The 14,508-nt window shown below is 37.9% G+C and overlaps 1 long non-coding RNA gene across 4 annotated transcripts; it reads right to left on the reverse strand.

Moving 5' to 3' along the window:
• Nucleotides 1-2,256: 2,256 nt before the first annotated feature.
• LOC147755694 (uncharacterized) lies at nt 2,257-9,197 on the reverse strand. Of its 4 annotated transcripts, none has more exons than XR_015329018.1 (3): nt 6,008-9,197; nt 5,721-5,846; nt 2,257-4,246 (listed from the first exon to the last, which is right to left on the reverse strand). It is a non-coding gene; the product is annotated as an uncharacterized LOC147755694 (long non-coding RNA). The 4 variants fall into 4 exon arrangements; XR_015329016.1 differs by lacking the exon at nt 2,257-4,246 and having other exon boundaries at nt 5,268-5,846; nt 6,008-6,238; nt 8,936-9,197; XR_015329017.1 differs by lacking the exon at nt 2,257-4,246 and having other exon boundaries at nt 5,268-5,846; nt 6,008-6,238; nt 8,597-9,197.
• Nucleotides 9,198-14,508: the final 5,311 nt, after the last annotated feature.

A 14,508-nucleotide genomic window follows, 5' to 3' on the forward strand; every position in this document is an offset into this window, starting at 1 on the left:
GAATGTAGGTTTCTCAAAAGCATTGTGAAATGGAACCTTTTTCAAAGAAATATTGGACACATTTGGGCCGATAGTCTTATTGTGTATTGATTAGATCCGGTTTCCATATGTAGCAATTTAAATTGATACCATATCATTTCCCTTGACACGTTGGTGCGCTTTTCCGTGATCCCAACATTGTTTTAATACACCTTGTACATACATCATTTCTTTATAGAGTAGCTTTAACAGAATGTTCTGTACAGAATGATTAGGTAAGCTTTCATTTCAAGCTGTTAGGCACGTTACGTATATAGCTACGTATATCCAATAAACAGACACCTATCAATGCGTAAAATCCGACGCTAGGCAACGACGCGCGAAGAAAAGAGCTTTTTCAAAGATTTCAAGCTGGCAAAAAAAAATGTATATTTCATTTTTTTTTTTTGAACCTAAATAAATTCGCACGAAATTGAAGATCCTCAAATAATTTGAACATGGCCCAATATAAATATTCGATGTCGCTCTCGCAGGCGTTATAATAATAGATCGCGTAGCCGTCACGCGATGTTTGCGTTATACAGCCCACACGATACAAAATTCAATTTAAAGAAAACATATTAAAAAAAAAAAACAAGCGCCAACTACTTGTCAAATTTACTTCAGATGATGTCCATTTAGTCTAATTTAAACGCGGCCATACATTTGATAATTGCATCTTGAAGTATAATTTAACCATTATCGTACCCGTAAAGCTGAGCTGTTTAATGAAGTTGTCGATCCTTACCTTATAATTACAATAGTATTACCAGCAAACTATGTATCATCAAATTGCCTACCCACTACGGTTACTATAGGCAATATGTAACGTTGCAGACTAAGACAGTTCCCACAAGTTAGAGTAGGTCACACACTATTAACACTAGAATGTGTATATCTTAACGTGTTGATTCATTTCTCCATCAGAGAGGAACGTATGTCCTTAATTTTTCTACTATGAACCTAATTCGATTTAACCTGCTTACCTATTAATGCTTGTACTGACGTAATTCTCTAAAAAAAAAAAATGGATGCTTTTATTAGGTATCCATTTAGTGTTTGTCTTACTAAAATCATCGGACAATAACCAGATACAAGTATGACTATCAAATTTTATCATTACATTTAAGTACTTCTCTAATTTTATGCAATTACTATTAAAAGTGAGCCACTTACTTTAATCGATACAGAAGAATATAAGCATATCAAGAGATTTCCCTGCAAGTATGATCTTCTGTCGACAAGCTTCTCGTGTTTTGCTAAGCAACGAAGCCTCAGTCCTTACAAAAAAGGTGCGGCCTTTAGTTAAGGTCAGCCGCAATAGATTTTTAGGTTGCATAACAGCCAACCGCAGTGATATACTGGACGTTGGGCGGGAGCAAGGGTTACGTTAAAAGTTACACAGACTAGAATATCCTACTACTTAGAATCGTCTTTAGCTTGCTTCGATTTTCCATTTTTCATTTCTCCGGAAACCATGAATATTTCTTTGCAGAATCAGATTCTAACTGTAGTATATTAGCTTTCTATTCGACCTGTGCCGTAAATAAAGACGCGATAAACCTTAAGTCTTCTAAATGTCCGATGCACTTCCCGAAAGCCGCGTCTTGCAAAACGGACAAACTTATTGTTTGAAGAACGGTACCGTCGGCGGAAAGGCGATCGGACGTCACGGCTAAGCGATTGATGTGACTATTTTCACGTCAAGTTTCTTCATCCGGTCGCGATCAAATAAAGCAGAGAAGTGAGCCTCCTCAATAACAGAATACAGTCGAAGTAGGTTTGTGTTACTGGCCGGAGTAAGATATGAGCTCTCTACCCTTATTGGTTCTATATGTCATCTCAGACTTGTGATGTGTCGCTCGGTGGCCGCGTATGAGCGCAGAGTCAGTTGTTTATGAAATGAAATAATAATAAGCGTCGCGATGCTGACCCAAGCGCGACATTTTCTCTACACGAAAAGCCGAAAACAGCCCAGAGGCAGTCATTTCTGTTTCTGTACTTCACTACGATGAATTTCTACGCAACGTTCTTTGACGACTGTCATTCAACCACACATGCAGGTAATAGCAGAGATATAGCGCATGACTAAATTGATCCCTGTTTTGTCCGGCTGGTTGATATCGCATTGAGTTAACCATTGTGGATCGAACAATATGCTTGAAATATGGCAGTGTAAAAATGTAATCATAGGTAAATCGACATAGCGCGCCCACGAAAGATACATCCATCAACCACTGTGAGATTTCAGCCTTGCCAAAAGCTCGCTTTCAAATATTTAATAAATTAAATAAAGCTCAAGCGCACATTTAATCTATCGCCAAATTTTGTAAAATAATACTAGTTCAGCAGCCGTTATTATATGCTATAATATTAAGGAATTGTACTTATTTTATTTTACCCTTTATTGACCGTTTTATTATGTACATTTCGGTACACAACTCAACTGCATATCACTTATGACAAACGTTTTAATCAAACTTATTCATTTCATCATTATTTTTTTCTTGAATATACATCTGGTCTGCGTGTATTGGTCAAGGGCCTTAGCTTGCAAACGCAAATCTAGGTATAACCGTAGTTTTCCTGCTCCGTAGTCTTTGAAATCTTGACGTAATACTTTTTTTTTTATTTACTCGAATCTGTATTCTTTTCCCTCCGTTGATTTTCAATCTAGAGACTCGGCCTGTCTTTGACCTACGCTGGCTTTGTTGATCGCGCACAGATCGCCACAGATCTTGTTACCGTAGCCCTTCGTTGCATCTACATAAGTCTAAAGCCCACAATTCTAGCCACTTGCCAAGAAAGAAAATTAGACCAAAAAAAGGCTATTCAGAAGTGCAGGCGCCTGTTATGTTTGGCTTCATAATAAAATAATCATCTCCTACGTAGGAACACGTTTTTTACCTTTTAATAACTAGCTTCCTAGTAATATTATGTACGTGTGTAGAGGAGCCAGAAGTATTCGCCATATTTCGGATCATTTTGTGCTTACGAAGGATTTCGTGCTACCGTATAAGGACGACAAACGTTAAAGCGTCTTAACACGCGCGCATGACGTTGAGCGCGTCACACTGAGGATTACTAGCTATCTGTCCGTGTCCGACTATGCGATCTAATTTTATTATAGATGCCGCGCATGCGCGTATTTACAGCTCCTGCAGTATACTACTATCTTGATACCAAGGCGTTGGTCCATTGCAGACGAACTTGTCTTCAATTATCTGTTATTATTATATGTCGATACTTAACTAAATAATGAAATCTCTATTCGCTTACGAAATCAGCAATATAAAATCTGAAATAGCAGTTTGGCCGACTCCAGCGTTAAATCTACTGGCGTCTTTAAACTCATTTGACGCAAACGCTTGTTAAAAAGAATTTAATAGTTTCCTTCACCCGTACGTTATTACCGTTTATGACGCACACCTCAATGGCTAGCCGTTAATAATAAAGCTTTGAGAAACACTTCATCCTTACGCTGATTTTAGCAAATTCCATGTTTCCTGAATGGACTTACTATAGCTTGGCCTCTTTGAATGCCACTTTTCATTAAAATGAAATGAATCTTAACAATGTTACCGAGTGCAATGTTAACGGAACTCTCTGTCTCACTCGTCTGTATTCTCTCGGTAAACTATGTATTTATACTGGTGATATCCGGATGTCTTCTTGACCATACGTACCATATTTGAGCTGGTTGTTCCAGCGCTTTTACCTGCTGCCACTTCTCTTATACACTATTGTTCCATACGGTTTAAATATTATAAATGTTCATAGTAGCTATGTTAGTTATAACTACTTAATGAACTAAATGATATATATAGATGATGTTCTATATAGTACATCAAACGCTTGTTTTAGAGCTCGTATAACAGTTACATCGTTATTATATTCCACTGAGACGTTGGGCGTCGGCCAGCTTACACGATATAACACCTATTTTTCTGCTGTGATTATTGGACGAATTTTCTTTTTGTCAGTTATACTTATCTTACTATATGTTAGTTTGGCGTATCCAGATTAATAACCTGCTCATCGGTGTCCAAAGTTTCAAGTGCAGCGCAACGTTTTTTACCACAGCGTAAGTAGATGTCCTTCCGACCACTATCTGATATCGTTAGCAAAGGCTTCTTGAATCAGATTTCGGAATCAGTTTGGATACAATCGGGGTAGTTCGATTTGGCATGCCAGCTCACATTGCCGTTCGCAGGATAAAAAGACGTTACTGAAAATATAGATCAAGTTCCTTCAAACTGTTACGTACACTTGCGGACAATCGACGCTTGTATAGAGTTCACTGCCGCTCCAACATCGTCGTCTAGAAACAGCGCATGTAGAGTATATTGTGTACTGGTGGAAAAAGCTACTACTGACTGAAAAAACCGAAGTTACTGATGGAAACTCCGATAACGGTGTACAGCAAGCGACAAGTGACAAGTAGACAAACATGGTTTGTTTTAAGCGAAAATTATATTGCTGTAGTGGCAATTAGGGGGGTAAAGTCATTGTTTCGAGAGGCATACAGCCGCCGACTAAGCCAAGTTGTTTATTTGACAGTAGACAATTTTGCTTGTAGTGCAATGTGCGATTTATGATCTTACCAAGCACCCTGAAGTACGACGTTTTGCGCTTGTCGTTTATGCTTAATCTGTTCAAATTCAAAATATCTAATACGAACCGGAACTTCGGTTTCGTTATTTCTTATAATGGGAAAGCCCAAAAAGGAAAGATTAAGTTCGTAGATTCAGAAAACTGACCAGTGCTTATATGGGCCTCAATGAACCTAAGTTAACTTGAGAATTCACTTAAGTAGCGTACATTTAGCACCTTTATACGGTACCTGATGGTAATAAGAGACTCGTCACGAGAAAAAGGTTATAGCAGCTAAGCATCCCGAGGCCCTCATAATAGCTTCGTGCGTAATATATTTGCCTAATAATATTAGGGAAACGTTTTAGCCCGGGCATAGACGGACTCCGTTTCGTATTGAAAGTCTGCGATCTGGTTCCTAGTGGTGACACCGGACGTAAACACGAAACATAGAGACTCGAGATTATATACCCGTGACCTCATCGGCCACCGTCGCCTTTTTCAGCCATCTGCCGCGTGTTTTTTTTTATTATGTAATAACTCGTAGGATTACTAAAAATATACGTTTTTATATATTATGCTGCTACGAGAAAATCCGGTGATTTTCGGAATTGAACTACTTTTGAACTAATCGAGCTAGAATGATGATTTTCTAATAGGCTTTAGAAATACTCTCCTTTATTTTTTTACACATTTGTTCCAGCGTTCTGTCAGCTTTTAGACAGCCATATACCTATCGTTCGTTTTCTCATGTTTAATTTCTTTATCTATGGCTTCTCGAATTGAATCGATAGTGGAGAATACTTGCTTTGTTTACAGCATGGAACGCCCCACAATTACAAGGACCCAGATGTGGAGAATAAACGGACTGGAGCCAATGGTGGATATTATTTTGCTCAACCCAGAAAATAATTGAGACATGGCGATGAGCTCTAGCATTGTCATCAGGTAACCAGAGTGCTTAGTTTTAATCGATCGTTTCGTGAATCTTTTGAGTAACTCTAGGTAGCGCACTGCGTTCACTATTTTATTTTCGGACTATATTATAGAGTACCAGATATCCCTGATATCGACCGTAAATCCCACAACTAGCTTAAGTCCAAACCTACCGTCGAACTCGATTTCTCTTTAAAACGACGCCATTCTTTCGTCTAGTCCCCTTCCGGCTGTAGATGTCAAATCATACCTTGTCTATGGCGACCGCATGTCGCAGACGAGTTTTCTGATGACCGTACCTGGAATATACCACACGCGTTTCTACTTGATCTAGGAGCAATTAGCACCGGAAAAAATAGCAATTTTTCCTCAATTTTTGTATTTTCAGTATTTGCGTTATAATTTTAAAATACGTTACATATGAAATGAAAGTTCCGGCTGATCAAGACCTTGGACTCACCCTTGGAAGTTCTTCTCTCGTAAAAAATGAGGCATTGCTCGTTTGCGGCAGTGCCTCATTGTCCTTTGGATTGTGACACTTAGTCAGCTTTTCGCTGACCCTCAACACTCCCATCTTTCACCGTTTTTCAAACTTCACACGATTCACGTACTATGTTTTTGTTTAAAACCTTCTCGCCTAGTGTCTTCACTAACTTTAATGGATTTCCGAAGTACTGTGGCCTTCAAGAACCTGAAATTAGGAAAAATCATTTCTCCTGAAGCGAACCTAGCCTGTGTTCGCTCACAGGTTTTTTTCAAGGACTGGAGTATTTAAGAGACAAACAAAGTTATTCGACCTTAAGCTCCGCCGGATTCGCTTCTAACAGCCTAATATTATTCACAAACTTATAATACTATATATAACAATTGCGTGGCGTATTCGTGTTTCGCATCGCACCTAATGGAAAAAAACTATACAGGGTTGATGTAAGTACAGTTAAGCATATTACATTCTATTAAACATACGGATAATTTCAGAGGATCATAACAGGAAATGCTTTAGAGATGAATGCTGAACGTGCAGTAGAAATAGCTTTATATATATAATTTTTATAAAAATTTTTTTTAAAAATAAATTACGAATGAGAAACAGCATCGTAGCTGATTGACGTCATTAGCTCGGTAATATATAAAAAATACAACTTGAGCGGATATGACATTGGGCACATAATGTTTAGTAAAAGATCTTCCATGTTTGATCATCCTTGAATTTTGCTTTTGTGTAATCCTAACCTATTCATTCTTCCATTTCACGTGGACAGAAGCCTATTTGTAACGTAGCAGGGCCAAAGAGTAATCGCAGACCAGATCCAACGATTAGCGAATTTCAATAGGTACGATCTCTATAACCTTAACAGTATATATATTTATTGTACGTTTATAATTCACGCAATATTGCTTGGTTTCACGGTCTAATTTTAATGTGTAAGGAGTAGATACCTGAATGGAAACACAGGCGTTCGCATACCAAACAAAGCGATTTTATTAAAAAGCTACTTGTAATTATTATTCCTCGCAATACCAACGTCCTCTGTTTGTCAGCGTACAAAAATTGTTGGAGAATTGGTCAGTCTCACGTGAGCTTCGCCAGATTTTAATTATAACAATATCGAAGTAGCTTCACTAGACGGTTTTGCATGATTGCAGAGGTTGCCCTTAAACAATACTACGTAGGCTCTAGTAATACATAGTCTGATACGCTTCATGGTTGAGACATCTAGCTTCGAGCGATTCATATAGGCCGTATTACGAAATATAATTCGTAAACCTTTTGTTCAGGTCATATTTGCTTCTCAGCAAACTCGCCAACTTAACTATCCACCGTATAAAAATGCCCATACTCAAGATTTGACTACCGTCTTTGGAACGTGGGAATTTTGCACAGACTTTTCAAAAAGTTGGTTGACCGAGTGGACACAAATCGTTCACTCGAACCTCTCTAAGTTCTTTCACGGGCTTCAGACTTGCAAATTTCCTCCACCTGTTCTGGTCGAATGATGATGAATCTAGTTTAATTTGATACGCATAAATTCACACTTTGTTTAACACACTAAAGACTAGTATTCTGCCATCTGTCTGTACAATTCGTCTGTAGAAATATAGAACTCTATGCGGAAAAAGCATCTATCCAATCAGCGCCGAACACTGGGGTGGAGTTCAGGTCATCGGTGAGGTACAAGTTAAGCAACTTCGTAGTTTCGAGCACCGTAACTTTCGCTTTGGCGAATGTGCCGCGCATCGCTATATTGTTATAGAAAATTCTAAACTTAACGTCGCTGTCGTGGTGAAGGTGGAAGTTCGGCTTCATTTCTCGAAATTTGTCTAATGGCAGAGTTGAAACTATTGCATAGGGATCAAGAACCATCTTAACTTTTGTACCTTCAATATCTATTGTCACATACGTAGGATCAGTGATCTGTGGCTGAGCATTTGTAAAGTACAGTACAATGCAGAGTTTCCATAGGACTGCAACAGCTACAGTCATGGTAATTATCGATAGCACCAGCTGGCGTCGACTCTGCGAAACGATCTTGGTTTTTCTAAGTAATTTATTGATAGGCATCCGATCGATCACTGGCTGATTCGTCGATCAGGGGAAGCTCTTTTCAACTAGACTTTTTTTCCACTAAATGATGCCTTGCCACTTAGATGCACCAGTTCGTTGGTGCCAGCGGCCGCCGACTCTATGTACTTTGAACCGCTCAAATTCCACCTAATTGCTCAAGCGTTCTCCTATCGTATCTCAGTGTATTTATGAGCAATTTGAGACGACGATTCGATACCAATAATTTGCCTAGAACCTCATGTGAACATTACGATACCCTATGCATTTCATAATACATACATGGCTTATATTAACCTGCTAGAACTCTTTCAAAAAATATCATAACGCGCGTGATGCGATTATATCTCTCTAGTGTGTACTAAAAATCTACAACGGGCGCTTACGAACGAATCGTATAAGCTATATTTGTGTATCTTAGTTTTATTTTTTTTTTTTATAATACTTGATAATATGTTAGGCTTGAGCTTTGTTGATTAGACAAACCTTTTCTTGTTAACAAGCAAACCAGTTATGCTGTTATGGTAGTCGCGGGACCTTGCCAATATTCCCGACTAGATCGAATCTTTGAGACACATTCTATAGGCTTTATCTATTCCAGCAAGTCTTGTACATTAATGGCTGCCTTTAGTTTCGATCGATACCTTGAAGGCATCACGACACGCTAATGAAAGGTTGATATGTTCTCGTTGGTGTGACCATGGTAGCTCGTTAATGTTCTTTATCTTTAAATGACCTTGTGAATGTTAAACGAAGGGTGAACATTTGGTGACCGAAGGACACGAACGAATAAAAAGTACACGTTTTTAACGTGGTACACATTACCATATGGTGCCGATGCTGGGGCAGGCAGGCAGGTAAATATTATCATCATATCCTAAAAAAGCACCATACACATATAAAAGGTACACAACGTTTTTAAGTACAATAGACATAAACAGCTCGTTCACTTCAAGAAATCATTTGCTGCAAGCCGTGTTTTGTTATGGCTCTGTTAAACGGCTGTTGGCTGACTAGTCCCCTGGCCACGTTAACCATTTTGGAAGGTTCACTTGTTTCCATTGGCATTTCAGGCGGACGAACTAAAGGCCTGTTACGCCTAGTAGGATTTAAAAGATACTTAGGGAGCTTCCAGATGAGGCGTCTATCGCTAGTTTCAGCAGGTACACACACCACTGGCATGCTTCCAAATTGGCGTGACCCTTCGTATCTGCTCCCACATACTGATAGCACTGCCAAGAATCAAAAGCGCAGTTTATGTAGCAAAAAACTGTTGCATTTTTTTGGAGGACAAGAAGTTGTCTAGACATCACAAAATTGATCGCTATGCCAAGTTTACTTGCTGAGAAAAAAGACATTTTGCTGCGAGGGCGTGAAATTGAAATTCTATAAAATGAGTTCGAATTTTAACCGAAAAGTTTGGACGCGCGCAGTAGTTATGCAGTTTTCCCTTATTTTTTTTGAAAGCTAATGAAGTCGCTGAGACCAGCTAAGATTAAGTACCACATTTTGCGGGACCGAACTATCGTAGCGGTTATTATCCACAGCAAAAAGAACTAGTTCCAAGCGATGACCGGCCGGCAGGGTCCGAGGCGTAAGACGAACTTAGGAAACTCGTTTAGCATATACAAATTAGTGCGATCTTGTGCTTCCTTAGAAAAAAAAATTAATAAAAAATTAATATTATTACTATTTATTGGAACTTAAGCTTGTTTTCGAAAGATAGAACATTCACTTTTGTGTGGCATTTTGCTCGTATAGTTACAGAATGAAGATTTTTGAGCAGATCCAGATTAATGATATGTTAACTACTTTCTGAAACGTGAAATGCCCAAATAGCTTGAACAAGTATCGAATAATGCTGTACATACACGACTGACCCACCGAAAGGTATGATCTCAGATATTTCCACATCAACGATATGATAAAAACTTGCTGAGAACCTTAGATAGAGTATGAACGGGTACATTAAGATTCTTGAAGTTTTCCTTTTACTTAACTTTATACTGTTCGCTGGTAAACAGTAGAACTTTAAACTGTACAAAATTCAATAATTAGCTCGAACGGTGTACTTAGAAGACATAAATACGGGTACCTTGCTAACAAGATACTTCTATATATATACTCCAAATGGAAAGAAATTGTTTGAGATACCATTTCGACCAATATACAATGTGCAATAAATAATCCACAATCAGACGTCCTTAGTTAAAAAAATCCTCCATATCGGCGTCAATTGCTCATCAGTCAAACTTTCCCTTAAGCCTTGTTCCCTTTCAAGTTATTTATAAGCTTGACTAGCTCCTGAGCGAATTAAAGGAACTGCCCTGTTTGATCTATTTAGAACGCTCGCTGTTGCCATATCCTCGACTATTTTTCGCCAGAGCTTAATTGACTAGGTATTCAGTTGTTCAGACGAGTCGCTGATTTCAGACAAACTGTTGCACGTAGATCAGGTAATACTCTGCTGGCTAGTTTTCATCCACTCTAATAGGAGCTTCGTGAAGTTGACCTACGCTCAATTTTAAATCGAATGGACAAGGATATCAACGTGTGCATATTAATGGCTATATTGAATGATAGTTAATCCTGCGAAATGGTAAATTCATAATTGCATCGTTGTACCAAGGTTCAGAAAATTGTGACGGCAGAGTGCATTTATTTAAGTGCCCTAGCTGTTAAAACAAGTGCAACCTTACGGTGTCTAATCAACAATAACCATTTTTGTTCATCATAGGGCAACTATACTACCTATATATATATATATATACACACCTACTAGAGACCATCTCATTAGAAATATTGTCATAGATTTTCGGGTTTCTCCATCGAGGTTCTGAAACAAAGGTCTCTCTCAGATTTTTATGGTCGCCAAGTCTAATCAGCAGTCACAAAAGCTATTTAAACTTGCGCGTTTTATGTTATTTCTTATTCTTTTGTTTTTTTTTTTCATTGTTTCCCATGTTTGATAGTCACGAATAGTTTTTTTGTGGTTACTCGTACACAAATGTGGGTCAATTAAAATGGATTTTCGAAATTAACGAAATGACAAGCAGATGCGGTTTGTAAGTTCGTCATTAATGCATGTTCACTTTCTCCGTTTTCCTTCACCGTCCACTGGGATCATACCGTCAGATCGAACCGAGTCAACCTACGTGTCTGCGCTCCTCCATTCCTTGTACGGTAGATTAGTCCTAAAGCCTCGAATGATTTCCTGTTTTCTAAGATTTCGATATGGTTCTATTTTTTTGTTATAGCCAACCGCCCAAACGTTTATGCTGCATTTACAATATACACTTAAAGGAAATACGTATAAAATAGTAGCTAAGGGATAATCTTAACGAAACGCGTCTAAATTCATTTTAAAATACTTTCAAAAAAAAATAATCTCTCTTTTACTTATTGAAGGGGGAAATCTTAGATTAACTGCAATTAATAAATATAAAAATAGGAAAAAATATGTATTATTACTTTTAATAAAAGAAGATTGCGAGTAAAAATCGTTTACAATAAATATTAGCTAGATACAATAATCTACTAGAACAAAAATCATGACTAGTAAGCGTTAAAAGAGCTCCTGATCCACCTCATAAATTTTGTCTTATTAATCCTCCAGCGACGAGTCTTATAAGACAAATAGATGAGTAGGCAACTAAAAGTTTGATATCAACTTGAGTAATACATATAAATCTAACGATAGTAGAAACAATAATAAGTGGTGATCAACTTCTCTGATAAAATTAAATTATTTCAATTAATTATATTAAATATTTCCTAATTTTAATAGAATACCAGCTAAAAGTATACGAAAACTATAATTTATAAAGACGTAAAGAAATACGTTGCGACACTGAGTGTGGCTTCGCAGGAAGCTGCTATACGAGACCGGTAGTTCAAAGAAAATCTCAATAGGGTATAAGTGAATAGCAGATTAGTGAATGCTCTTTACAAAAATACCCAGTGGAACGTTGTCAGCTCGTTGTTGATATGCTGTTTGGTGTACACATTAGCCGCATATTTAGTTTAAAATAAACCTCATCAAAAGGTTTTCTGACTTGGGTATGAGTGGTGGAAACCTATTGAAATCACTTACAAAATACAATGCAGCTACGTTGGCCAAACGTCACCGAATGATGACCTGATGCTGAAACAAATGCGGGTTAGTCAACCCGAGCTTATCGTGGGTATACGTACCGAAAAAAAACCTACGCATTAATTTCACCCGAAGAATAGTGAAAGGGTACATAAGCACCACTGTTTTTGTACTGGTCGTTTCCGACGTTAGCGGAGCCAACCTAAAGCCACGTTTAAACTCTGTCCTAAAGCGAGAACAACGTATACAAGATAATTCACGTCATTTGCCCCTCCCCCCCCCCATTCTTTAATCGTCGAGACACAATCGTTCGAAACTGAATGTATTCGGGCTCACTAACGTGCTGCTAGTATGCATATCTCATATATTCGATAGTAGCCAATCGTGATACCGGGAGATCATTATAATGGTAGACCTTGATCCGGTAGGTATGGCTGTGGGTTTGTCTGTGTGTGGCTTTTAAACTGTATAAACTGCCTCCATCACAAACAGATCCAATGGGACATTTTGATTTAGCCGTTCAAAAAAGCCAGACCTAATGCGGATTTTATAGCCTAATTTATTGAACGCCTACAAGAACGACCTTAAATTGACAGTTATAAATCTATCGACGTATGATTGAAAATGTCAAACTGTGACTTAAATAAGTAGTGAAATGTATGTGCGAAATTCGTGTATGCATATAAGTGGAATAGCCTTTTCGAGTTAACATAATCTCCCGGAAAAAATAAATAATAATGCTACCCAGATGACCTTTTCTTCAAATTTTCTGTGGAATTACCAAATAGTAACATATAAAAGGAATTTTGACTCGTTCGCAAGTATCGTTAACATTTGTTAAAATCATATATGAGTGGTACTTGTAATGCAAACATATCTTCATGTGTCAGCGGTAATTTTCTACAAACCGTAGACCTTTGGGCTTGCTACGATCACAGTTAAGTGCTTAAGTTAGCTGCTTTCTTATGAAAGTACTTAATTTTTTCTAATTGAATTGTCCTGTTTAGCAACTCTACGAAGACACGCATTGCGCTACTTAACGTTAGCACTTGTTGGATGGCGGTCAAAACGGGCAAATAAAAATCCAACGGGAGAAGACGCAGCCTCCGTTTGAAATGTTAGTTAAACACTACTCGCCCTCGTAAAGTAGGATAGAGAAGACAAAATGAACCTAATTAGCTTTGCAAGGATGCTAAGATCGCTCTCTCTCTACGTATTCTCAACTATCAGTTTACGAACTTTAATTATAAACTTCATCTTGATATCGGCATTGCTCAGAGCAACAGCAGCCGCAAAAGTAAACAGTACTTCTTTGAACCTTTGTGTAATCATCTTTAATAGTTTGTTTAACAAAGAAACGCTTCACAGAATTTGCCGTTGCGCAAGCGGAACAGGTAGACCCGTTTCCAACTAATTGAAAAAAAAAATATATATATATACATGTATCCTGTTCTCGGTAGTTGTTATTACGTCGGAAATTGCGCATTTGATATCGTTGCAAGCACTAGTGCGGAAAATACTTATAATTGCCATTTTGGTTCAGAATTAGAAGAGATAGGTAGACGACCACGACAAACATATGACACATTATAAGCAACGTTTCGAGTGCTCTCGAGAAAGGAGCTTATATCGGAAACTCATTACATATGGCTCTACGTTCCTATATTTAAAAAGAACGTCTTCTAAGGTCGTGGCACGCACAGTCTATCCATTGTGTCAATTACACAATATAGGTTTAATTTAGCCTTTGATTAGACGCTGGCGGCGGCCAAGTCATTGAAAATAAATGACTGAGAATTGTTTTTTTTTCTTAATTTATAAGCTTTGTCGAAGTAGAGGTGTATATTGTGTATTATGAAGATGTTCTTTGTTGGCATTGTTTGTTGTGACTGTTTATAATACTGGGAACATATACAGGAAGCGAAGATGTCTCTATTAGGTACTGGATACCTCCAGGTATTTTGACCTTCACTACGATACACGGAAACGCTTATACCTATAAATACTAGACATAGTATCTAAACGAGATCGACAAAATCATGCTGCAATCTATTTGCTATTCAAATCCTATAAATTCAGGTTAATTGACCTCCAGGTAGAGACTGTTCATAATCTTTCACGTTCGATAACGGTGAAAGCTATTCAATGTGTAAGATTATCAAGGACCCAATAATTTTTCCCCCGCAAGTTATTTTACAGTGTGAATTCAATTGTGGTTTCCTTTCAAAAGAGCTAAAGCTCCAATTATAGCTTGGCTAATAATTGGGAGGCTTAAAGTATGTGGAGCAATAGGACAAATATACAT

This window comes from Varroa destructor, unplaced genomic scaffold (genome assembly GCF_002443255.2).
Source record: "Varroa destructor unplaced genomic scaffold, Vdes_3.0 BEIS01000005.1, whole genome shotgun sequence".
In the NCBI taxonomy this organism is placed as follows: Eukaryota; Metazoa; Arthropoda; class Arachnida; order Mesostigmata; family Varroidae; genus Varroa; species Varroa destructor.